The sequence below is a fragment of the Microtus pennsylvanicus genome, chromosome X (genome assembly GCF_037038515.1).
Source record: "Microtus pennsylvanicus isolate mMicPen1 chromosome X, mMicPen1.hap1, whole genome shotgun sequence".
Lineage (NCBI taxonomy): Eukaryota > Metazoa > Chordata > Mammalia > Rodentia > Cricetidae > Microtus > Microtus pennsylvanicus.
In genome coordinates this window covers 133,900,833-133,928,681 of record NC_134601.1, presented here as the reverse complement: position 1 = coordinate 133,928,681, position 27,849 = coordinate 133,900,833, and the positions used below count along the sequence as shown (strand labels likewise).

The 27,849-nt window shown below is 41.6% G+C and overlaps 2 pseudogenes; both read right to left on the bottom strand.

Annotated features, from left to right (window-relative positions):
* Positions 1-202: 202 nt before the first annotated feature.
* LOC142840549 (ferritin heavy chain pseudogene) lies at positions 203-853 on the bottom strand (annotated as a pseudogene).
* Positions 854-18,173: 17,320 nt separating this feature from the next.
* Positions 18,174-22,533, bottom strand: LOC142840548 (large ribosomal subunit protein uL4m pseudogene; annotated as a pseudogene).
* Positions 22,534-27,849: the final 5,316 nt, after the last annotated feature.

Genomic DNA, 27,849 nt, shown 5'->3' with positions numbered 1-27,849 from the left:
AATGGATATGCCCCTATTCTTTTAAAGTAATGGCAAGTAAACATAAATAAACTGAACACTTTAATTTGACTGAGATAAAATAATTTTATTTAAAACAATGGTAATAGGAAAAGGGAAAACGAGTGAACTTGCTGGAAGGGCAATATGGATGTTCAGTCTAGTAACCTGGAGAAGAATTCAGGGTTATGAAGAAAGTTCCAGCTCAGTTCTCTTTGTTGATGTCAGTCAGGGTAAGTTTCTCAAATAGGTACTCAGCCATGCCATCTTCTGGAGACTCTTTCTGGTGCAGGTTGGTCACGTAGCTGCTCATCTCCTTGAGGACTTCAACTTGCTTGCTCAGAAAATGGTTCTGCAGGAAGGCACAAAGACAGGCATCGCTTTTGCTAATGGCTAGCCGGTGCAGGGCCACAAGGCTTTGATTGAGGGTCAGCTCCAGCTGAAAAGCATTCTCCATGGCTGTAAGGCCTCCAAGCCAATCATCACGCTCTGGCTTGCTGATAGTGCAGAAAGAGATGCGACCACCACGCTGATTTTGTAGTGCCAGGAACATCTCGGCATGCGCAGTACACTCATGTGACTTGTTCAGAAAGAAGCTCGCGAAGTTCTCCAGAGCCACATCTTTACGGTCAAAGAAGAAGCCCATGGACAGATAGACGTAGGAGGCATAGAGCTGCAGCTGGACATGGCTGTTGATAGCGGCCTCGCAGTCGCGGTGGTAGTTCTGTTCCACATGAGATGGTGGAGAGACCGTTGGTGGTATCACAAACACCGATGGATAGGCAGCCCTGACTCCTGAGAAGCGGAGTGGGCAGCGACGGCGTTGGCGGCACCGAGACCCTCGCAGAAAACCCATGGTGGGCAATAGATAACCCACCAGCTTGGTCCCCCTGCTGAACAGAATGTGTTTAATGGAGGCTCAGATCCGTTAAAAGGCATTAGAACATGCGTTCTAAGTTCTATAGCAAACCGTGTGACTGCATTGATTATCTGACTTATACAGTATTTTGAAAAGTTATTAAGAAAGGACAAATATTTTAATACATCACCCAATTTCTTTAAGCAAGCTATGTGACTATTGTTTAAATGTGATTGTTTCGTTAATGCAGTGCTTTTCATGATTCCAGTAGTTATGTTTAGTATTATGAAGTTTTATTTCAGTGACAGCTCTCCTTAGTGGCTTCAATGTGCATGCAAATGACATCCTTCAGTGAGGAGTCACAAGCTAAGTCCAGGGGGGTATACAATCATCACTGAATTCAGGGGTCAGAACCTGGTATGCAATCACTGAATTCCATCAACTATGTGCGTGACTTTTCTATCTAGTGTCTCTGGACATTTTAGTTTTGCAATAGCATTGGCAGCATCCAGGGACCATCTCTGTTTCTTCCATTACATGCTTGTTCCCCCAGAATTAGCTACGTTCATATATCAAGATTGCCCCTTTTTACTTTGTTAATGCAGTTTTTTTTCCCTGTGTGCTGCAGTGTCAGAGTGTTCTCTGGGAATATACAGTATGAAGCTATCAGGTGGAATGAGGACTACTCCACTTGCCAAATTTGGAAGCTACCTAACACTTTGCTTAAGAACGTGCTATATTTTGGCTTTTATTTGATTCACGGTTATTGTATTGTAGTTTCAGAAAATGAAAATGGTACATACTAGTGCAATTCATTGCCCTCATTACATAGGAATGGGAAACTACACAGGGACAGAAAGCTACACAGGTAGAGAAACTACACTGACATGGGAAACTACACAGGGTTTCCTGGGAAAAGCTCAATATAAAGATGAAGAAGACAGAGTCTTGTGTTGGAGAACAAGAGGCACTTATTAATGTCAAAGTCGTTCCAGAAATCTTGGTTATTGTTTGATTTCATTGCCACTTAGCTTTCTACTGAGGCATTTTTCACTCTCTAAATTAATCAATCCAAAACATACTATGTTTTTGTCCTTTAAAGATTCCCAGCATTTTTCTGCATTGCTACCTGTCCCTTCTCATGTTTGTATTGTAGTAAGTATGTCTTATGTGACTAGTCTACTGTCATGTCTCATGTGTCCTTTAAAAATTCTCTTGTAAGCCCGGCAGTGGTGGTGCACGCCTTTAATCCCAGCACTCCGGAGACAGAGGCAGGCAGATCTCTGTGTGTTCGAGACCAGCCTGGTCTACAAGAGCTAGTTCCAGGACAGCCAGAGCTATAGAGAAACCTTGTCTCAAAAACACCAAAAAAATTCTCTCATAAATACAATTATTTCTTGCCTAGTTTTCATATGATTCAAATGTCAGCATGACTCCTTTATTCAAGCAACCATTAGACTACTATATGTTATAATCTGGAAGAAAAGAATATAAAAAGAAAAATAATAGTAATAATAGTAGTGATAAGCATAATCAGTGATCTAAGTGGGGAATATTTAGAAAAATGTTTTAGTTTTGAGAATTTCATGTGTAAGTACTTTTATACATCCTATCTTCCCTTCATCTCTTACTTTAGACTCTTCCCATGACCCCCTAAAATTCATAACCTGTTGTTCTTCAATTATTATTGTTACACACACACACACACACGGTCATAAATACAACCTGCAAAGTCCATTTAGTGCTGCTCATATGTGTATGTGTTTAGGGCTGACTGCTTGGGATTGAATAACTGATTGGGGGTTCATACCTGAGAAAAACTGATATGATATTCTCTCTCTCTCTCTCTCTCTCTCTCTCTCTCTCTCTCTCTCTCTGTCTCTCTCTCTCTCTCTCTCTCTCTCTCTCTCTCTCTCTCTCTCTCCAGTCATTAATTGTCTATAGCTCTTCATATAGGTGTGCGATGTTGGTGATATTGTGAAACTTCCCCCTTCCACATTGGCACGTCAACTGGTGTTGCTATAGTTAGGTCTTATTTAGGCAACCATATTGTTGAACTTTCAGGGATGCAGTTTTCTTGTCACGTACAAAAGACACTATATTATAGCAGACATTCTGATTTAACACATGTTTACAGAATCACATTTTTTTCAAATGCACATGGATTCAAAGATGAACCTTATTTGAGTTATATACAAACATAACTTTAATTTTATAACATATGTCCTCTGGCCTCAATGGAATTAAGTCAGAAATCATGAAAAACTATCTGATCTGGGCATGGAGGCTCACACCTGCGTTCCTAGCACTCAGAACGCTTAGAGACTTCCATTGGCGTAAGTTTAAAGGCAGTCTTGACTCCTTGATGAGTTCAGTCCAACAGACACTATAGTGTGAAACCCTGTCTCAAGACAAAAATAAACCACCAAAACGATATCTGAAAAACTAGAAGTGTTTGATGGCCAATACTAAACATTTCAACAATTCTCATGTCATTAGAATCGCAGTTCCAACTCCTGTCACTTCTCTGGTCCTTGTGATCGCCAGTGACAGTATTGAGGTGAGATCCACAGAGTGTCATTAGTGTAGAAGACAGGTTATACTGATTTTACAGAGTGGTGCATGCTCAAATGATAAGAGTGGGCAATAATCAAAGAGATCACTGCCATGATCTAATTTTTAGGCAGTCATTACAGTATTTTCTTTTTTAAATTAATGTTTAGAATAAAATGCACTACTATGGTTTTCATTTTGCCATTTTTATTACACACTTTGTTCTAATTGATCCCCCCTCCTCTGCCCTTCCTTCTACCATGCTTACGTCCAACAAGGGGCTAATTCTAAAATATTTAAGGAATATCAAATAATTAAATAGCAGAAAGTCAATAAGCAAGCTAATGAACTGAATACACAGCTCTGAAAAGAAGCATAAATGCTCACTAATTACTTGTAAGGTGTTCAACACTTTTAGCCACCAGAGAAATACAAATTAATTTTTTTATATTATTTTGTAAGGTATATCCAAAATAAATGGCTTTTCTGGAGGAACTTTGTCCTGCCCAGGTGACTGGCAAGGCTATTTAGATTGATTCTCTCTAAAAAGGATGATAGTGTGCCTTTGTTCTTTATCTGACACTCTTCCGTCACATATATATACATATATAGTAATCATATAAACTTTAAGGCTCCTGGAGCCAGTTGGAGTTAATATACTAATGACTTTCCGAGCAGTTTTTTATGTCATGCTTTCTCCTGGGACATGAGACATAACTTTGCATCTATTCTTCTGATCAGTAACTAAAACCCTTCTGTTCTTGTCATTGATTTCATGCAACATTTATTATAAAGGAAAGGTTTCCAGTATTCTCCAAGCCCATTAATATCTGTCCTACCGGGATTTTGTCCACTTCATGCAAACTAGAGCTGTCTGAGAAGAGGGAACCTTGAATGAAAAAGTGCCTCGATAAGATTGGCCTGTGGGCAAGTCTGTGGGGCATTTCCATGGTTGGGCCTTGATGTGGGAGGGCCCAGCCCACTGTGGGTGGTACCACCACTGGGAAAGTGGGCCTGGATTGTATAAGAAAGCAAACTGAGCAAACTAAATGGAGAGCAAGCCAGTAAGCAGCACTCTTCCATGCTTTCTGCTTCAGCTCCTGCCCCCATGTTCCTGGCCATGGATGTGAGGGCAATCTGGCTGCTCCATCTGTCACCCCATTGATCGCCAGGGTTGGGTTCCTGGCCTGACTTCCCTGGACTATAAACTACAAAATTGTCTTTCATCATCGTAGCAATAGAAAGCAAACTAAGACACCATTGGTACTAGAATCATGGGGCATTTCTCTGAAGACTGGACCATGCAGTTTGTGGACCAGGGAGGACTGTGGGATTGTATGGACCTTTGGACTGGAATAAAAAACATTGAGTGTTCTGATCTTAATCTTTTGTGAGAATTTGGAGATAATTCTGAGAGCAGTAAAAAATGACAGGTGCCTGGACTGTGAAGTTTCAGAGGGAAGTTTGAGGGTCCCTTAAAGACTGTACCTATCGGTGCTATTCATGTACTATTTTTAGTTAAGAACCTGTGGTTCTTGTCAGTAGGCTCTGAAGAACTGGCTTAGTTTAACAAGAGACTAAGACACTAAAAATGCAATTTCCTTTTCTGGGAACGAGTATTGGTCACCAAGGGCTAATAAATCAGCTGCAATTGAGAACAGACCAAAATAATTGTGGTGAGATCTTCTTAGAATATTTTCTCAAGGTCATCATACAAAAGCTGTGGTCCAGAGGGAGCCAAGGCGACATCACTTGGTGCAGCCAAAATTGGTAAGTCTCCCATTTTTGGTACTAGTCTTATAGGAATGGATAAAACATGGGGAGAAGTTAAGGCTTGGCACCATGAGACCCCAGAAGATGCCATTAGTTAAAGTTATAGATTCAGTTGCAAGAGAAACCCAGAGGATTGTGAGTGAGCTCCAAACATTAAACCCTGAGCTTTTGATTTTACTTTGATTTGATTGTTACTATATCCAGATTCTTTCCTCTTGAAATAAAAAATATTCAATTTACTTTTTACTTTACAGGAATCCACAGTTAAGAGATTTTGGATTTTTAGAAACTTTAGATATTTTAAAGAGACCAAATTTTTAAATACTGTGGAAGTTTTAAAGTAATACTATGTTCTGTATTGTGGTATTAATATGAAGGCTGGGGGATAAAAAATAAAAATGTATGGTTTTGTTTGATTGTTTTTGTTTTGTGGGGTAAGTAAGGAAAGGGTTTGTTCTACTGTGCTTTCATATTGTTCTCCATCACTGAAGGAAGACGGGAACCCAAGCAGGGAAGGAACCTGGGGGTAGGAGATGATGCAGAAGCCATAGAGGAGTACTACTTACTAGTTTTCTCAGCCTGCTTTCTTTCTTTCTTCCTTCCTTCCTTCCTTACTTCTTTCTTTCCTTCTTTCATGTATTATTCTCTCATACAGTACATCCTAACTGCTTTTTCCCCCTCCCTCCACTCCTCCCAGTTTTTCCCCAACTTTATCTCTCCCCAAGATTCACTCCTCCTCCATTTCCCTCCAAAAAGAACAGGCCTCCCAGGGATATCATCTGAGTATGGTATAACAAGTAACAATAAGACTAGGCAATTGAGGAAACCAATGTGAGAATTCTGCCAACTTCATTATTTCTCTTTAATTTTTAATTTTATTCTTTGCATTCATTGCATCCTGACTGTGATTTTCCCAGTCCTCCCAACTATCCCCCTGCACCACACCCCTGACTAGGCACACCACACCAACTCAGACTAGGCACAAATCCTCATGACAAGGCTGGAAAAGGCAACCCAGTAGGAGGAAAAGGGTCCCAAGAGCAGGTAGATGAGTCAGAGTCACCCCACTCCCACTGTTAGGAGTCCCATAAGAACACCAAGCTACACAACCATAACATATATGCAGAGGACCAAGCTCAGATCCATGCAAGGTCCATGATTGACAATTGAGTCTCTGTGAGCCCTTGTGAATCCTGCTTAGTTGATTCTGTGGGTTGTGTTCTCATGGTAGTCTTGACGCCTCTTACTTTTAGAGTCCTTTCTCCTCCTCTTCTGTGTAGTTCCCCAAGCTCTGTATTTTTGTGTCGAGTTCACAAGAGATTGGTTTTTCTGTTGTTTTGTTTTTTGTTTTGTTTGTTTTTTGGTTTTTTGAGACAGGGTTTCTCTGTGGTTTTGGAGCCTGTCCTGGAACTAGCTTTTGTAGACCAGGCTGGTCTCAAACTCACAGAGATCTGCCTGCCTCTGCCTCCAGAATGCTGGGATTAAAGGCGTGCGCCACCACCGCCCGGCAAACTTGACACAGCTAGAGTAACCTAAGAAGTGGGAAACTTAACTGAGACCTCTCTAAAATTGGCCTACAGTAAACCCTATGGGGCATTTTTTAGTTGATGATTAATACAGAAGGGCCCAGCTCATTGTGGGTTTTGCCACTCCTGGATCCTGGATTGTATGAGAAAGAAAACTGAGCAAGCCAACAGGAGAGCAAGCCAGCAAGAAGCATTCCTTCGTGGTCTTTACTTCAGTTTCTGCCTCCAAGTTTCTGCTTTGAGTTCCTTGCCTGACTTCACTAGATGATTAACTACAAACCAAAGTTGAAATTACCCTTTCCCTCCCAAATATGCTTCTGGTCATAAATAATGTTTATCACAGCAATGGAGCTACCACCAAGAGCTATGTCTGGGTTTAAGTCCTACACCAGCGTCTGAATTGATATCCATGGCTTGTGTTACAACCAAGAGCCGTGCAGATACTTGAGGTCTGATCATCCACCTGCTACCATGTTGGTGTCCAAGGGCCATGCTGCCACTGGCATCATACTGATCTGGGTAGTGTGGACTGCAACCTGGCAATGGTGATGTCTGTGCCTATACTTCTGCTGAGGGCCATGTCTGGGTCTATGGTCTTGCTGCAACTGGGGTCTGTGTTGATCTTCATGGCTTGTGTTACCACAAAGGCCATAAGAAGGAACCATATGTGTTGAAATCCAAAGCTTATGATTAGCTGGCACTGGAAGAACTGTCCCTGTATGCTGCTGACAACTATAGCAGAAGAGCTGGCCCCACCCCTCACCACAGGAATAGGAGATCTGACTCTGTCCCTTGCATGCAGTGGGTGATTCCCGCATCCTGGACTGACAAAATCAGCTACCAACAAGATTCACATCCATGGCTTTGAGTTGGCCCATGACAACATCTACCCCATCCATGATCTGACAGAGTGTGTCAAAGGACTGGACCTGAAGTATATCCACAAGATTTTCATGACTCAGGGCAACAGCAGGATATTCTAGTGGAGTTCTAGTGAGGGTCAGTATTGACAGTATACCAAAAACTAGAAACCTTGAACCAGAATAGCAACTCGTTCCAATGACATTTTCAAGTAAAGCTAAGTGGACAAAGAAGTGTTGGAGAGGCAGGAAAACGGAGAAGTGAAGTGGGGTTTTTATTTGGTTTCAATTAATATTTTCTTAAATTTTCTTTTAGGAGGGACACTGTAAATGGAGAATGTTCTTTTATTCCCTGATACACAGACCCAAATAATTACACAGAAACTATATAAATTACAACACTCTTTGGCCTATTAACTCAGGCTTCTTATGAACTAACTCTTACATATTAAATTAACCCATTTCTATTATTTTATATTTTACCACAAGGATTGTGGTTTGTTACCTCTTGCTTTTTGGTACCTGCCTGACTCGGCCTTCTTTCTCCATGCATTTAGTTTAGTTTTCCTGCCTACCTATATTCTGCCCTGACATAGGCCAAAGCAGCTTCTTTTTTAAACAATGGTAATAAAACATATTCATAGCATACAGAGAGGAATCCCATATCAGGACACTATGGGAGTAAGACATAGATATGGAGGGACCAAAAAATGAGTGGGATTGGGGTACATGATGTGAAATTCCCAAAAAATCAATAAAAATTTGTTTTAAATCTTTGCTAGATTTTCTATTATTCTGATAAAACAAACACCATGACTCCTGACTGTGAGAAGGAGTAGTAGGTTTCTGTCTCTTGTGCTTTCTGTTGGTTGCCTTGTCCAACTTCAATATGACAGCTTTTGCTTTATGTTGTTATATTTTATTTTGTCAGGTTTTTATCTCTTAGAAGCCTGTTCTTTTCTAATAAGAGACAGTAAAGGAGTAGATCTGGAAGGAAGGGGTAGTAGGGAGGAATTGGGAGGAGTATAAGGAATGGAAACTATAATAAGATTATATTATATGAGAACAGAATCGATTTTCAATAAAGGGAAATGAGAAAAAGAACACAATTCCCTTCACAGTAACACAAATAATAGTAAGAAAATTAAGAATAAATTTGTCAATCCTTCCTGGACTCCCTGCATACCGCCTCTTTCTTCCTAGCCCACACAGCTTCCATCCAGAACCCTCCCCACTTCGGCCCCACCGCCCTCTTTTGGCACATAACATCACCCAGCCCAGCCTGTCTGGGCGCTGGGTCCGAATCCTCGGGGCACCCAAGCGGGTGGGAGTTCCTTTGCTTCTATGGCCTGCCTGCACCAAGCAGGGTAGGCGCTTTGTTTGCGAGCTGCCCAATCAGCACGGAGGCCTGATCTCTCGGTGCCAGGAGAGCCAGCATTGGGGTGAGTTTCTGGCCCTGCCCAGCGCCAGCCTGGGACGGGGAGCTCAGAGGTTCCTTGGCCCCCTATCCTTCCTGGGCTCTCTGCAGGGCCTCTACTCCCTGCATACCGCCTCTTTCTTCCTAGCCCACACAGCTTCCATCCAGAACCCTCCCCACTTCAGCCCCACCGCCCTCTTTCGGCACATACCATCACCCATCCCAGCCTGTCTGGGCACTGGGTCCGAATTCTCGGGGCACCCAAGCGGGTGGGAGTTCCTTTGCTTCTATGGCCTGCCTGCACCAAGCAGGGTAGGCGCTTTGTTTGTGAGCTGCCCAACCAGCACGGAGACCTAATCTCTCGGCGCCAGGAGAGCCAGCATTGGGGAGAGCCAACATTGGGGAGAGCCAGAGTTGGGTAGGCAAGGAGACCTGATCCGGTAAAAGAAGATCCATAAGGGAACATTTGGAAGAAGAGATGGGCAGATGCCAAGGCAAGAATTCACCCAACAAGCTGAAAAGCAACATGAAGCCACCAGAAACCAGCGACCTCACAACAGGAGGACATGAACACCTTAATCAAGAAGAAGTAGAAAAGATTGACTTCATGAAAGTGATTGACGCCATTAAACAGCATGTAAAAAACACACTTATAGAAATGGATGAGAAATATAACAGAAAGTTTGAAGAATTGAATAAATCAGTGAATGATACCCTAGAAAACCAAGAAAAAACAATCAAACAGATAATGGAAACAGTTCAAGACTTGAAAACTGAAATGGAGGCAAAGAAGAAAACACAAACAGAGGGCCGGCTGGACATGGAAAATTTAAGTAAAAAACAGAGTCTACAGAAACAAGCATAACCAACAGAATACAAGAGTTAGAAGAAAGAATCTCAGATTCTGAAGATACCATAGCGAAAATAAACACACTGATCAAAGAAAACAGCAAGTCCAACAAACTCTCATCACAAAACATTCAGGAATTATGGGACACAATAAAAAGACCAAACCTAAGAATAGTAGGAGTAGAAGAAGGAGAAGAAGTGCAGCTCAATGGTCCAGAAAATATATTTAATAAAATTATAAAAGAAAATTTCCCAACCTAAAGAAAGATATACCTATGAAGGTTCAAGAAGCATACAGAACACCGAATAGGCTGGATCAAAAAAAAAACATCCCCTCGCCATATAATTATCAAAACACAAAGCATACAGAATAAGGAAAGAATATTAAGAGCTGCAAAGGAAAAGGCCAAATTACTTATAAAGGTAAACCTATCAGACTTACACCTGACTTCTCCATAGAAACCATGAAAGCCAGAAGGTTATGGATAGATGTACTACAGAAACTGAGAGACCATGGATGCAAGCCCAGATTACTATACCCAGCCAAGCTTTCGTTCACTATAAAGGGAGAAAATAAAATTTTCCAGGATAAAAACAAATTTAAACAATACACAGCCACAATCCAGCCTTACAAAAAGTAATAGAAGGAAAATCACTAACCAAGGAGTCCAACAATGACCACACTAACTCAGACATCTAGAGACCCTTCACCAACACAAATCAAAGAAGGGAAACACACAAACTCTACGACTAAAAAAGTGACCGGAGTTAACAACCACTGGTCATTAATATCACTTAATGTCAATGGACTAACTCACCTATAAAAAGGCACAGGATAAGAGACTGGGTAAGAAAACAGGATCCAACATTCTGCTGTTTACAAGAAACACACCTCAACCACAAAGACAGGTACCTACTCAGAGTAAAGGGCTGGGAAAAGGCTTATCAAGCAAATGGACCTAAGAAACAAGCAGGTGTGGCCATACTAATCTCTAACAAAGTTGACTTCAAACTTAAATCAATCAGAAGAGATGGAGAGGGGCATTTTATACTCATAATAGGAACAGTTCATCAGGATGAAGTCTCAATCCTGAACATCTATGCCCCTAATATAAAAGCACCCACGTACATAAAAGAAACATTGCTAAAACTCAAGGCAGCTATCAAACCGCACACACTAATAGTAGGAGACTTCAACACTCCTCTCTCACCAATGGACAGGTCAATCAAACAGAAACCTAACAGAGAAATAAGAGAATCAATGGAGGTAATGAATCAAATGGACTTAACAGACATCTATATAATATTCCACCCAAATAGGAAAGAATATACCTTCTTCTCTGCAGCTCATGGAACCTTCTCAAAAATCGACCACATAGTCGGTAACAAAGCAAACATCCACAGTTACAAAAAAATATTAGTAACCACCTGTGTCTTATCAGATCACCATGGATTAAAGTTAGAATTCAACAACAATGCTACCCCCAGAAAGCCTATAAATTCATGGAAACTGAACAGTCAACTACTGAACCATACCTGGATTAAGGAAGAAATAAAGAAAGAAATTAAAGTCTTCCTGGAATTCAATGAAAATAAAGAAACAACATACTCAAACTTATGGGACACTATGAAAGCAGTCCTAAGAGGAAAGTTCATAGCACTAAGTGCCCACTTAAAGAAAACAGAGAAAGCTCACATTGGAGACTTAACAGCCCACCTGAAAGCTCTAGAAAAAAAAGAAGCAGACTCACCTAAGAGGAGTAGAAGACTGGAAATAATCAAACTGAGGGCTGAAATCAACAAAATAGAAACACAGAAAACAATACAAAGGATCAATGAAACAAAAAGCTGGTTCCTGGAGAAAATCAACAAGATTGACAAACCCTTATCCAAACTAATCAAACGGCAGAGGGCGAATTTGCAAATTAATAAGATCAGAAATGAAAAGGGGGACATAACCACAGACACAGAGGAAATTTAGAGAATCATTAGATCTTACTACAAAAGCCTATATGCCACAAAACTGGAAAATGTAAAGAAATGGACACTTTTTTAGATCAATACCATATACCAAAGTTAAACCAGGACCAGGTGAACAATCTAAATAGACCTGTTAGTCGCAAAGAATTAGAAGAGGTTATCAAAAACCTCCCTACCAAAAAAAGCCCAGGACCAGATGGTTTCAATGCAGAATTCTACCAGAACTTCCAAGAAGACCTAATACCTATACTCCTTAATGTATTTCACAATATAGAAACAGAAGAGGCATTGCCAAATTCCTTTTATGAAGCTACAGTTACTCTGATACCAAAACCGCACAAAGACTCAAAGAGGAAAGAGAATTATAGACCAATCTCACTCATGAACATCAATGCAAAAATCCTCAAAAAAAATACTGGCAAACCGAATCCAAGAACACATTAGAAAAATTATCCATTATGATCAAGTAGGCTTCATACCAGGGATGCAGGGCTGGTTCAACATACGAAAATCTATCAATGTAATCCAGCATATAAATAAACTGAAAGAAAAAAACCATATGATCATCTCATTAGATGCTGAAAAAGCATTTGACAAAATTCAACATCCCTTTATAATAAAAGTATTGGAGAGATTAGGGATACAAGAGTCATACCTAAATAGAATAAAAGCTATATACAGCAAGCCGACAGCTAACATCAAATTAAACGGAGAGAAACTCAAAGCCATCCCACTAAACTCAGGAACACGACAAGTCTGTCCACTCTGTCCATACCTCTTCAATATAGTGCTTGAAGTTCTAGCAATAGCAATAAGACAACATAAGGGGATCAAGGGGATTCGAATTGGAAAGGAAGAAGTGAAACTTTCGTTATTTGCAGATGATATGATAGTGTACATAAGCAACCCCCAAAACTCCACCAAAGAACTTTTACAGCTGATAAACACCTTTAGTAATGTCGCAGGATACAAGATCAACTCCAAAATTCAATCGCCCTCTTATACACAAAGGATATGGAAGCAGAGAGGGAAATCAGAGAAGCTTCATCTTTCACGATAGCCACAAACAGCATAAAATATCTTGGGGTAACTCTGACCAAGGAAGTGAAAGATCGATTTGACAAGAACTTTAAGGCATTGAAGAAAGAAATTGAGGAGTATACCAGAAAATGGAAGGACGTCCCTTGCTCTTGGATTGGGAGGATCAACATAGTAAAATGGCAATTCTACAAAAGGCAATTTATAGATTCAATGCAATCCCCATCAAGGTCCCATCAGACTTCTTCACAGATCTGGAGAAGACAATAATCAACTTTATATGGAGGAACAAAAAACCCAGGATAGCCAAAACAATCCTATATAATAAAGGATTGTCTGGAGGCATTACCATCCCTGACTTCAAACTCTGTTACAGAGCTACAGTGTTGAAAACAGTGTGGTACTGGCATAATAACAGAGAAGTCGACCAATGGAATCGTCTAGAAGACCCGAATTTTAACCCACAAACCTATGAACACCTCATTTTTGATAAAGGAGCCAAAAGTATACAATGGAAGAAAGAAAGCATCTTCAACAAATGGTGCTGGCAGAACTGGATGTCAACCTGTAGAAGAATGAAAATAGACCCATATCTATCACCATGCACAAAACTCAAGTCCAAATGGATTAAAGACCTCACTATCAGTTAGAACACATTGAACCTAATAGAAGAGAAAGTGGGAAGTACCCTACAACAGATGGGCACAGGAGATCGCTTCCTATGTGTAACCCCAACAGCACAGACATTAAGGGCAACATTGAATAAATGGGACCTACTAAAACTGAGAAGCTTCTGTAAAGCAAAGGACACTGTCACCAAGACAAAAAGGCAACCTACTGACTGGGAGAAGATCTTCACCAACCCGGCAACAGACAAAGGTCTGATCTCCAAAATATATAGAGAACTCAGGAAACTAGACTTTAAAATGCTAATTAACCCAATTAAAAAATGGGGCACTGAACTGAACAGAGAATTCTCAGCAGAGGAAGTTCAAATGGCCAAAAGACACTTAAGGTCATGCTCAACCTCCTTAGCGATCAGGGAAATGCAAATCAAAACAACTTTGAGATATCATCTTACACCTGTCAGAATGGCTAAAATAAAAAACACCAATGATAGCCTTTGCTGGAGAGGCTGTGGAGGAAGGGGTACCCTCATCCATTGCTGGTGGGAATGCAATCTTGTGCAACCACTGTGGAAATCAGTGTTTCGGTTTCTCAGGAAATTTGGGATCAACCTACCCCTGGACCCAGCAATACCACTCCTGGGAATATACCCAAGAGATGCCCTATCATATGACAAGAGCATTTGTTCAACCATGTTCATAGCAGTATTATTTGTAATAGCCAGAACCTGGAAACAACCTAGATGCACTTCAATGGAAGAATGGATGAAGAAATTGTGGAATATCTACACAATAGAGTACTACGCTGCGGTAAGATACAATGACTTCTCGAATTTTGCATGCAAATGGATGGAAATAGAAAACACTATCCTGAGTGAGGTAACCCAGACCCAAAAAGATGAATATGGGATGTACTCACTCATAATTGGTTTCTAGCCATAAATAAGGGTCACGGAGTCTACAATTGGTGATCCTAAAGAAGCTAAGTAAGAAGGTGAACCAAAGGAAAAACATATAGTTATCCTCTTGGCTATGGGAAGTAGACAAAATTGCCGGGGAGAAAATTGGGATCTTGGGGGTGGGGTGGGATGGGGGTAAGGGGAGATGGGGAGAGAAAAGGGAGAAGGGGAGGATGGGGGGAACTTGGGGGAAAAGGAGGATTGGGATAAAGGAAGGTTGGATAGGGGAGCAGGGAAGCACAATTCTTAGTTAAGGAAGCCACCTTAGGGTTGGCAAGAGACTTGAACCTAGAGTGGCTCCCAGGAGCCCAAGCCGAGGTCCCCAGTTAGTTCCTTGGGCAGCTGAGGATAGGGAACCTGAAATGACCCTAGCCTATAGCAATACTGACGAATATCTTGCATATCATCATAGAACCTTCATCTGGTGATGGATGGAGATAGAGACAGAGACCCACACTGGAGCACTGGACTAGCTCCCAAGGTCCCAATGAGGAGCAGAAGGAGGGAGAACATGAGCAAAGAAGTCGGGACCACGAGGGGTGCACCCACCCACTGAGACAGTGGAGCTGATCTACTGGGAGCTCACCAAGGCCAGCTGGACTGTGACTGAAAAAGCATGGGATAAAACCGGACTCTCTGAACATGGCGAACAATGAGGGCTGATGAGAAGCCAAGGACAATGGCGCGAGGTTTTGATCCTACGTAATGTGCTGGCTTTGTGGGAGCCTAGCCAGTTTGTATGTTCACCTTCCTAGATATGGACGGAGGGGGGAGGACCTAGGACTTACCACAGGGTAGGGAACCCTGACTGTTCTTTGGACTGGAGAGGGAGGGGGAGAGGAGTAGGGGGAGGGGGAGAAGGGTGGGAGGAGGAGGAGGGAAATGGGAGGCTGGGAGGAGGTGGAAACTTGTTTATTTCTCCTTTTCTCAATAAAAAAATTAAAAAAAGAATAAATTTGTCAGATTAAGCACAAAATTATACATAGACTACCTCACAACATTTTCAAAGATATTAAATAATAAATAAATATAAGCATGTTCCCTGCTCATGCATCAAAAGACTTGATACTCTTAAGATGACAGTGTTATCCAAAGTCATCTATAGATTCAACCAACATATAAATCTACCTATAAAAATATAGTTTCATTTGTAAAGAAATTAGAAAATTGAACCTAATGTTCATATGCAAAGGACAATTTTGGAAGGCTTATCACTTCCTGATTTCAAAGCTTAGTATAAAACTAAATTAAGGCTAAACTCTTCCAAAATGGAAAAGCAATGAAAGATAACAAAACCAAAAGGTTTAAGCAAGTTATGAAAGATTTGAGTAAGCCACAAAAGGTTTGGAAAGGCTAAATTTCATATATATTGTTTGGTTTAATCTTAATAAAAGCCTCTCCACCAGCACAAAAACTCCAATCAAACCAGATTAGACTTGATCAAAATGCCCATGTTTAATAAATGCAGCACTCTCAGGCGTACTGAGACAGCATGACAGGAAGAGGAGCCCACGCAAACCTGAAATTGCATGTTCCTTTTTCTGGTATGAGCCTAAATAGCCTGTGGGAGTGGTCCTGATCCTCTCTGGGGGAGGGGTCAGCACTTGGCAGGCTGGGAGTTGGAGTCTGAACCAGGGCAACTCCCAGGCCAGGGGCTTCCAATCACCCCAGACTTCTTGGATATAGGGGTGTTAAGAGGGCTGTGGTGATGCCCCCAACTAAATATTACATTCCAGATGGGTGTGACAAGAAGCTGAGGTGATATTTATGTCCAACATTTTAGGCTCTTTGGATAAAGGGGTGTTGGCTCAAGTCTGGATACTTCTTGCAGGCTTGGGGTGATGTGGGAGAGGGGAGAGCTGAGAGTTGGCGTTCTCATGCTCAGCAAGAGGTGTGGCTTGAGCGGCATCCCGTTTGCTGTCATCCTAGAGTCCTTAGGCAACTGCTTTTTGAGGGACATGAGAAGGCAGGTGGCTAGGAGAAAAAATGTTATTATTGGCCCTATGAAATGGGGCTAGCCATGGGATGGGACACAATAGCAAATAAAACCAGATTTTAGTTGGCAGGTGTCCTTGATTCAGAAGAGTTGGTACCAATGGTGAAGTCCCAGGAGCTGGTATAGGTGTTTGGCATTATCTGGAGAGCACTTTGCGAGTTGGTATTGGCCCAGGCAGCAGGAGTAACCTGTAGAATATGCTTGAAACTGGCTGGGGTTAGTGTAGCAGAACTTTAAGAAAACTGGAACAGATTTTAGAAGGCAAAGGAAATTGGAAACTCTGAACCTCTGAAGACACACCTGAAATCTGTCAATTCTGGGTTATGAAGCCTGTTAAAGAGGCACACCTGTCTGTATTTTAGCAGGAAACTTCATTAAATGTCATGGATGAAGTAATAGGTTAACAGTACCTTAAGTTGTCAAATGCCATTAGACAGATCTGGGAGGGATGAATGAGCAAAAATGACAGCTTTTTTAGCTACACGGGCAATCCCAAATCCTCTCCTTAGTCCTTGGAGAACACCAGTCTTAGAAGCAGTGCTTGCTGTTAGCTGCTGAGTACAAGAGGCCCAAAGATTTCTCCTGGGAGGGGGTAGATTAATCTACCTGTCTGGGCAGGATGAAGAGATCGATTCCCCAAAAGGCATCCAGGAAGCTGAAGAGGTAGAAGGCCGCTTTTTGCGCTGTGGGCTGCTTTGTCAAACCCAGAGGCAAGTCCTGGAGGCAGAAGGTCTTCTGTCTTTTTGGAGGAGCTAAAGGGTGCTGCGGAAGCTGCACGTCTGTGTTAGAAGCTCTTGTTGCTAAAATGCCATGCCTTCAGATCTGTAAAGGCACTTGTGATGGAGGAAGGTCATTGGTTAAAATAAAAGGAACTGCTTTGGCCCATTTCATTGGTTAGGACATAGGTAGGTGGAGTAAACAGAACAGAATGCCGGGAGGAAGAGGAAGTGAGGTCAGACTCCGCAGCTCTCTCTCCAGAGCAGACGTAGAGAGAGACGCCATGCTACCTGCTCCAGGGAAGACGCACGCTCTGAAGCTCCGACCCAGGATGGACTTAGGCTAGAATCTTCCCGGTAAGACCGGCGCTACACAGATGATTAGAAATGGGCTAAATTAATATGTGAGAATTAGCCTAGAAGAGGCTAGATAGAAATGGGCCAGAGCAGTGTTTAAATGAATACAGTGTCTGTGTAATTATTTCGGGGCATAAGCTAGCCGGGCAGGTGGCTGGGGTTTTGGGGACATAGCCCCGCCGCCGCCCCCCTATTACTACAAAATGGCGCCCAACGTGGGGCTCGAACCCACGACCCTGAGATTAAGAGTCTCATGCTCTACCGACTGAGTTAGCCGGGCAGGGCAGGCGGCTGGGGTTTTGGGGACACAGCCCCGCCGCCGCTCCATACTACTACACACTTGGTCACTAAGTACCATTACCTGTTATTTAAACTGGGTATATAAGCTAAATTTAGGTGTGTATTTTATCCATTTAGTTACAGTTTACCAATGCTAGTAGGTGCAAGAAAGATTAAAAGGAATATTTTGAGCACATCATGAAAACACATTTACACAGACATAGTGAGGCTACATCATTCTGACAGACAGACAAACAAAACATTTTTAGAAACCTGTCTTAGCTGACCAACTTAAAAATCCCAGCGCAGTTAGGTCTGTCTGGGAAGCACAGCAAACAGCTAGATGGGGGAGGGGGAGGGGCAGAGTGCTTTAGGTGTTGGTGCCAATTTAAAAGGAATTTTTTTTGTAAAAGCCCAAGTGGCAAACAGCAGGGATGAGGCGGGAGCAGAGCAGGGCCAGAGTGATCCTGGCATAGGTGGCAGAGGCCAGGGAAGCAGCTGGTGGGTGAGTGCGGTTCCAAAGGTATGGGCAATGACCTCCACTGTCCTCGGCGGCCGACAGAAAGGGAGTCGGGTTTAGATCCCTGAATCCGGAACAGGACAGGAGCACTGGCCACAAATAAGGAGGCAGGGGGATGCGGAGGCAGAATGAGAACACTGGCTGCGAATAAGGAGGGGGGGGGGGGAGGAGGGAGGGAGGGAGGCAGAGAGAGAGAGAGATGGGCAGGACAAGAGTGCGCATTTAGGAACTCCAGGTTTCTGGAGCATTGTTAGTTTAGCTTAGACAGCCCCAATTTTAAAAGATTTTTGTAAGAGGCCATCTAAGGGCAATTTGGAATCAGCTTGGATTCACAAGAAACCCATTTTAAGCGCATGTCTGTGTGACTCAAGCTTGTTGTGATTTGTCCACTGAACAGTACCCTTGAGTCAAAAACGGGGGTGCATGAGAAATGAGTGGGGGACGTCTCCCCACACCCAAGTCCCATGGATTAAACTTCTTGGGTGGGCCGTGGCTTCAACAAAAGCCCAAAAAGCAAATGGGCCACCCCAAGACCCTAACAGCAATGTAGTTTAAAAGGGAAACTCACCAAGTGAAGCTGATGGTGCCTGGCCTAGGGCATGAAGGAAGGACATTTTCCAGCAGGCAGCCCTGGGCACGGGGCCCATGGGAAAAAAACAGACCCTTTTCGGTAGGAACCTCTATCTGTTTGTTTTAATCTTAATATGAGTTGCTCCACCAGTGCAAAGAACTCCAATCAAACCAGATTGGACTGAATTAAAATGCCTATATTTAATAAATGCAGCACTCTAGAGTAGACCGAGATAGCACGGTGGGAAGAGGAGCTCACGCAAACCCGAAATCACGTGTTTCTTTTTCTGGCATTGAACCTAAATAGCCTGTGGGAGTGGTTCTGACCCTCCCTGGGTGAAGGGTCAGTGCTTGGCAGGCTGGGAGTTAGAGTCTGGACAGGGCAACTCTCAGGACAGGAGCTTCCAATCATCTGAGACTTCTTGGATAAAGGGGTGTTAGAGGGCTAGGGTGATGCCCCCAATTTATTATGTATGTATGACAAATCTAAGAAAAGTTAAATGATTATCTAAGAATCAAAGCTTAATTCACTAATATGTAATAAAATACAATCTTTCTGTTTAAAGTTTTCCCCTTTAAAATACTGATCTCCTATTGGTAAAAGTTACAAAAGCTGAACAGGATTTTGTAGGATGATGTCTCATTTCTTAAGCTATCTTTATTGGTTTTTGATAGATTAGGGAACTGGATCTTTTTTTGTTTGTTTTTCAAGACAGGTTTCTTTGTAGCTTTGGAGCCTGTCCTGAACTAGCTCTTGAAGACGAGGCTGGCCTCAAACTCACAGAGATCCACCTGCCTCTGCCTCCCGAGTGCTGGGATTAAAGGCGTGCACCTCCAATGCCCGACGGAAAATGGATCTTAAAAGGGCAAGATTTAAGTGTCTATTTCCATTACCATACTTTGAATTTTTCCCTTATAACTCTGTTTAATCTTGTTGGGCCAAAATTATCTCAGGACCTATACCTCGAGGCCTGTAGGACAGAGAAAAGCCTGGCTTGAGTTTGAAGAATAGTCAAAGCTACCAAGTGAGGATGAGACAGCAAAATCTAGGTAGATGCCCCTCCAGCCAGAGGGAGGGCTTGACTGTCTCTCGTTGGCTGGAGGTACCCCCACATCACACGATGTCACTTAACCTATATAAGCTGATGCTCACAGTAATAAACTGAGTTCCTGCTTTGGCTTGACTCTCTATTGCATCTGGTTGTCCTGCATCATGGGGCTAGGGATCTGATTGTCCTGTATCGTGAGGCTGTGGAGCTGATTTTCCTGCATTGTGGGGCTGCAGAATGGACAGATAGCACACTCACCTTTCCCTGGGGCATAAGGCTAAGGAGGCCTGGCAAACCTGACTTAAAACTGATTAAAGAACTGGATCATTGGGATTGAATGGCTATAGCAGAGGGGCTGAAATGAGAGTGAATAAAATTTAAGATCTAGAAAAGAGCCCTCATAATTTAGAGTCAGATCACTTTTTTTTTTCTTGTCAACAATAGGGTTTACTTTTAATGTGGCAAGAGATCCCCAGGAGGCACTCATCTTGGCTTCTGGCACCAGGACACAGCAGCTTCCAGGAAACAGCTTTTTTGCAGGACAGATGATGTGCTGACCTGGTCCCCAAGTGGGGTGGGCCTCTAGGTGCCCAGGGCAGGGTCGGGGGAAGTCATTGTAGGGCAAGCGGAAAGGGTAGAGCAGAGTGTATCTTGAATCCTGCCAGAGTAGCTTGTCCTCCAGGAAGGCGATGGAAGGCAGGGTGAGGACCAGAGTCTGGTGTTTGAGCATGCTGTATACATTCAGGCCAACTGCAGGGATCAAGTTGAAGCTCTTGAGCCTGGAGGTGGCTGCCACAACATTCTTGGGCATCTCTTAATGTGTCAAGTCTACAAGGAGCACGGAACTCCCCCAGTGGCGATACTGGGCCAGCTCTGTCAGGTACTGAGGGTCTGCAGTGGGCAGTTCCAGAGAATCCACGATGTGAAGGTCATCCTGCATCAGCTTGACAGTCAAGGCCACCTTGAGGCCCAGTGCCCTCACTTTCATGGGCAACATGTAGTAGTAACTTGTAGGGCCCCGGGGACCATGGGCTACGCCTCCTCCCCGCCATATGGGGGAATGGATGCTGCCATGCCGGGCACGGCCACTGCCTTTCTGTTGCCAGGGCTTGCGGCCACCACCACTTTATAAAGGCAAGAAACAATCATTTTCAAGTTTCTTCTCTCTGATCTCAAGCCTAGCATCAGTACTGGTCCTTTTGTTCTCCAAAAGGAGTAACTCAGACAGATATAGTAATAGAGTCAAGCAAGAGTTCACTCTTAAAAAGTAGTAGACCAAGCTGAGTGGCATGGACTCTGATTTTGGCAGAGATGGGCCTTAACTTTTGTCTCCCCATGCTCTGACCTTTGTCTCCCCTAGGGTGAATATTTTTGGTCATACTTCTCTTGGAAGGCCCATTTTACCCTGAATCTAGTCTGTTCTAAGTAGAAGAATAAGGTGCAAGACCACGTACAGAAGCCAAAGTCCCCTTAAAAAGTTAATTAAGTTAAAGTGGTGCAGCACTCTACAGTTAGCAATAAACTGAAATTGGTTTGATCTGAGTCAGTAAGTCGACCACTTATTGATCTTTATGTCTTGTTTTGGGAACTCATTTTCCAGTTTCTCTTGAAGTTAACCTCCTGCTTAGCATATGTAACCACACACAAGACAATGAATTCAACATCTTGGCTTCAAATATTAAATTCCAAACATTATCATACCTGGATCATAGGCCCAAATAGAAGATATGGAACTAAAACTTTCAGGGTAAAACAAGTACTAGGGTTTTTTTCAAAATTGCAAGCAACAAAGGAAAAAGTAAAGCTGTCTACATCAAGATTAAAAGCATTCATACTTCAAAGCAAAGAAAAAGACAATGTACAATGTGGGAGAAAAATACTTGTATATTATATAATAGATAAAGAACTTGTAAGACATATATACATATATATATATACATGTATATATGCATATATATGTCACAACTAAGTGACAAAAACAGCCAAATAACACAACTAAAATATTAGCAAAGGAGTATTGCAGTGTGTGCCTATAGGGTCACCTACTTGGGAGACGGACGTAGGAAGGTCACTTTACCCTTGTAGCTCATCTTTTTCATACACAAAAAGGAAAAAAAATGAGTTTTGTTGTTGTTACTGTTGCTTTATTCTTCTCTCATACAATACCTTCCAACTGCAACAATCAACCCTCCACCCACTCTTCCTGGCCTCCTCCATCTCATGGCTTCCCTCTCCCCCAGATTCATTCCTCCTCCATTTCCCTTCAGAAAAAAGCAGGTCTCCCAGGGATATCAACCAAACACAACATAATAAAGTTTTAAAGGATTTGTATAGAAAAATTTCAAAAGAATAAATGTAAGTGACCAATAAACATACTCAAAGATACCAAATATCATTAGCCACCAGGAATATGCAATCAAAACCACAATGAGAAAACAATTTATGCACATTTGGACAGTGAAATAAAAAGGCAAGTATAGGGACTGGAGAGATTGCTCACTATTTAAGAGCATTTGCTCTTCCAGAGGCTCAAGTTTGATTCTCAGCGCCCACATTGGGTAGGTCACAATTACCTACCTGTAAATCCAGTTCTGGAGTATCTCACTCATCTTCTGGCCTCCACAGTCACCCCTCACATGTGGCATACATTGACACAAAACACGCACACACAGACACATGCACTACATTTTTTTTTTAAATGAAGATCAAATACTTAGATGGTGTGCGGGAATAGAAACTCTCACAACACCTTTCTGGTAGTATTTTAAAATGACGTAAAACTTAAAACAATTTTCTTTAGGGCTGGAGAGATAGCTCAGCTGTCAAAGGCCAGGCTCACAACTGCAACAATTTTATCTACTTGAAATGTCAAATAAGCAACTCCCTTATGACTCAACTCTTCCTGTTTTGAGTTCATATCCTAGGATTAACGGACTGTAAATAACCCAAATATCCATCAAATGATGAATGTATATAGCAAATGTGGTACTTGTGCAAGGGTATTTGTGCAAAGGTATTTGTGCAAGCAAATATTATCATATTTACTCAGTAATAGAGTGGAACAAAATACTGACACATACTACAGAAAGAATGAAGCTTGAATACGTTATTCTAAATCAAAGAAACCTGTAACAGAAGGCATGGCATGGTTTCAGCTTTGTGAAATGTCTGCAATAGACTGTCATAAAGAACGAGAGTAGTGATTGACAAGGACTGAAGAGAAAGGAAACGTGGAGTGACTGATCATATGCATAAGTTCTTGGCTTTTTCGGCGGCCGATGAAGGTGTTTGGAAATCACATAGTGTTGATGTTTGAATGCTTCTGCTAAATACTAAGAACAATTAAATTATGCTCTTTTGTGTATTTTTATGCTATGTAACTTATATATTAAGAAATGATGCATATTTGTGATATGTAAACATGCTTAATCCAATTTAAATATCATCTAACATATACATATATGCAGATGTCACATGAAACTACATGAACATGTGCATTTTGTCTTCATATGCCAGTTAAAAATAAATTTACCTTCCAAAACAAGAAAAATGTGTGAACGAAAGAGTCAACTATGCAATGGATATGAAATTGAGACGAGGGACTATGTGGACTATGATTTCCTGTCTTCTCTGCTGAGCAATAATGAGGAAAGATAATTTGCATGTCAATGATGACTTCTTATCTATCACTCGAAATGTAGTTAAGGAGACTGAAAACATGCAGAAACACATTTTTCATTTTCTTGGAAAAAAGAGAGCCTGATTAAGTAAATTCTGAAGTCACTAATGCCCTATAAACGTGTTTTATTCACTTAACTTTTTTCTCCTTTGTCCTAACTCCTGATCTTGGGTGTTTTTTTTCATTCCCTTTGATCAGCGGTGTGTGAGAAGACAAAATGTTTCTCGAATTTTACCATAAACTGCTATTAGGCTCATGATAATGAAAAAAAAACCTATGACAAATTTCTGGCACATAAAATCCACAAAGACGTGGTGCATATGCTAGTTTACAGAAAGTTTTTTATTTTATCCCCCTTTTCTGTTTCTATCTCTCTAGCTCTTTTTTTTCCTTCTCTTCCTCTCCACTCTGAGCCACAGTTATTCCAGATGCTTATGAGTTTTTTCTTGTTGTTGATTTGTACTTTTGTCTTTATATAAGATTTTATCCTTCTTATTTAGCTTCTCTAGGATCACTAATTATAGGCTCAATGTCCTTTATTTATGGCTAGAAACCAAATATGAGTGAGTACATCCCATGTTCCTCTTTTTGGGTCTGGCTTACCTCACTCAGGATAGTGTTTTCTATTTCCATCCATTTGCATGCAAAATTCAAGAAGTCCTTGTTTTTTTACTGCTGAGTAGTACTCTAATATGTATACATTCCATACTTTCTTCATCCATTCTTCCATTGAAGGGCATCTAGGTTGTTTCCAGGTTCTGGCTATTACAAACAATGCTGCTATAAACATAGTAGAGCATATACTTTTGTTGTATGATAAGGCCTCTCTTGGGTATATTCCCAAGAGTGGTATTGCTGGGTCCAGGGGTAGGTTGATCCCGAATTTCCTGAGAAACCGCCACACTGCTTTCCAAAGTGGTTGCACAAGTTTGAATTCCCACCAACAATGGATGAGTGTACCCCTTTCTCCACAACCTCTCCAGCAAAGGATATCATTGGTGTTTTTTATTTTAGCCATTCTGAGAAGCTAAATAAGAAGGAGAACCCAAATAAAAACATATAGGCATCCTCCTGAATATTAACCTTCATCAGACGATGAAAGGAGACAGAGACAGAGACTCACATTGGAGCACCGGACACAAATCTCAATGTCCAAATCAGGAGCAGAAGGAGAGAGAGCACGAGCAAGGAACTCAGGACCGCGAGGGGCGCACCCACACACTGACACAATGGGGATGTTCTATCGGGAACTCACCAAGGCCAGCTGGCCTGGGTCTGAAAAAGCATGGGATAAATCCGGACTCGCTGAACATAGCGGACAATGAGGACTACTGAGAACTCAAGAACAATGGCAATGGGTTTTTGATCCTACTACACGTACTGGCTTTGTGGGAGCCTAGACAGTTTGGATGCTCACCTTACTAGACCTGGATGGAGGTGGGTGGTCCTTGGACTTCCCACAGGGCAGGGAACCCTGATTGCTCTTTGCGCTGATGAGGGAGGGGGACTTGACTGGGGGAGGGGGAGGGAAATGGGAGGCGGTGGCGGGGAAGAGATAGAAATCTTTAATAAATAAATAAATTTAAAAAAACAAAAAAAGATTTTATCCTCAATATTGCAGTGGTTCTTAGCTGCCACTAGATGGAAGTCAAACAACATATCTTCATAAGTTTATAAGAAATTCCTGAATTTATTCAAACTACATTTGTGCCTCAAACAAAAATTTTCTTTATACTTTAAATTTTCAATTGTCATCAGGGTGGGACTCATAATTGCCTGCTATGAGGAATTTATTGAAGTGTTGTCAGTCATTCTGAAGGAGGGTCAGAGGAACTTAGGCTGACTGAGACAATTTGGACCAGCCCCTTTAAGAGAGGTTGCTTCTTGCTCCTGGTGTTGCCCATCCTCAGGTCTCAGGTCATTGCAACCTTTACCAGCTGCTAATTCCATTGCAAGTCTTACCAGCTGCTAACCACTTGAGGGAGGAAGAGAACCCACCCAAGACAGGATGGGTGGGATTAATAAGGGAGAAGGAGAAGACCTAAAATAGAGGGTTCCCAGAGCCTATATAAAGTCCAACCCAGACTTAGGCAGATTCCCACCTCTGGGGCTGTTTATCCTAATAAAGTTTCTAAAAATTGTTTTCTTTTCTATATGCCTGATGCTTCTCAGCTCTGTATGTCCCTGATACTGGGGATCTTCACCTGACTTTTTCATTCTGGGGCCTTGGCAGGTTTCCAATTCCGCACCTGCATCATCCCTTGTCACTTTCCCTTTTCCCAGTGTTGCCTCCACCTAGTCTGTTGCTTTTGATTTCTCTGCTTGAGGCTTCTTCCCAGGATGTACAATTTTTGTCAGTTCCACAGAACAAGCTTGGCAGTACACCTACATAATCACCCCTCAGAGCAAGACCCTGTGACATTTGGACCCTGTAACGTTTGGACCCTGTAATATTTGGACCCTGTAATATTTGGACCTAGTAGTTGCAGTCCCAAGATACAGCCATAATGGGTTCTTTCAATTCTCTTCTTTTCCAGCTACCCCAGAAACTTAGCTATACCCATAGTTCCTTCTAATAGAGTGAATTATTTTCTCACAGTTTTCTTCTTTCCAAGCTTTAGCCAAGACATCAGTGGTGGAAGTACTTTCCCCTCTAGTTGAGCTGTCTCATGTATTTTCTTTAGGTCAGTGGTATGCGAGAAGATTGAATGTTTGTCACATTTTAACAGAAGCTGAAATGTCTTGACATGACTGGGTTTTGCCTCTCATATTTCTCAAAGTTTCTATTTGAAAGACATGTATATAGTGGGCATGTCACAAAGTAAGAGAGAGAGAAGACCTCTAGTCAATCCTAACCTGACTCAACCCATAACCAAGCCTGAAAGATAACAGTTAGTTATATAAGTCACTTTGGAAACTGCTAAATAATTTTGGGAATGCTTAGTGACATTTCAAAAGACAAGGTTAATTATAATTTGATTATTAAAGTGATTCATTTCTATGCAATGATAGCTAGAATTGGGTTACTCTCATTGATGGTCATATGATGGCTATAAGTAATGTAAGCAATGGAAAATCAGTAGCTGAAAAAGTTGCTTTGGTATTGCAATTTACTTGAGTAAATGCTTCACCAAAACTTTGCCAAAGAGGAAAACTCTGTATGTAGTTTTCAGGACTCAATTGCTGTAAAAATTAATTTCTATATACAAAATGATGATTTTGCTTTTTGAAGTAATGTAAAGGGAAAAATCCTCATAGGTGTACTTTTTTTGCCTTTAGTTCTTTGCAGGGTGTGTGACGTTAGGGGTTTTTCGTTTGGTTTTGGTCATTTGATAAAGTATAATTTGTAGGGCTGGAAAGATGATTCAGTGGTTAAGAGTACATACTTCTCTTCCATAGGAACTGAGTTCAGATACTAGCACCCATATTGTGTGTCACACAAACATCTGTTTCTCCAGCTCTAGAGGTTCCAATGTCTTCTGACCCTCCGAGGGCACTGGTATACACATGCACATATCCATATATACACATACATACATACATGCCTACTTACATATGTACACACACACACATATATATATGATTAAAAGAAAAATGTAGCATTTTAAAACACAATATTTCTTCCCATTGGAAAGACGCCTGTATCCTAAACCTTGGGATTTATGAATACATTACCTTATCTGATAAAAGAGAGTTTTCAGATATGATTAAAGACCTGGAAATAGGGACATTATCATGACTTACTTCAATGGGTCATATCTCTGTCATTTAAGGAGGAGAAAGTTCCTAGAGAAGTTACTTACTAGAGATTAAATAGCAGGACCCACAAGACAAGTAGTGTGGGCAATGAACAAGGCTATAATGTTTAGATTATAGGCTGGAGCCTCCAGAAAAAAATGAAGCATTGTTGACATACATGCTGGACTTCTAATCTACAGATATGGAACAAAATTTGTGGTAATGTTGCAATAGCAATGGGAAACTAATATTTGGGGTGTGTCTTCTCAAAGGCTAGAGAGTAACAGTTTCTTAAAATTCAATATCTTTTGAGAACTATTCATTTAATTAGACAATTTATTGCTTGGGCTTTTTGAGTTCCTGTCTGGTTTTCTGAGTGCTTTTTATATTCTAAATATTAAAATAAAAAGAAATAGAGGAGTTGGGTGTGGTGGTACACACCTTCAATCCCAACACTTGGTAGACAGCCAAACAGACCTCTGTGAGTTTAAAGCATGGCGGCACATGC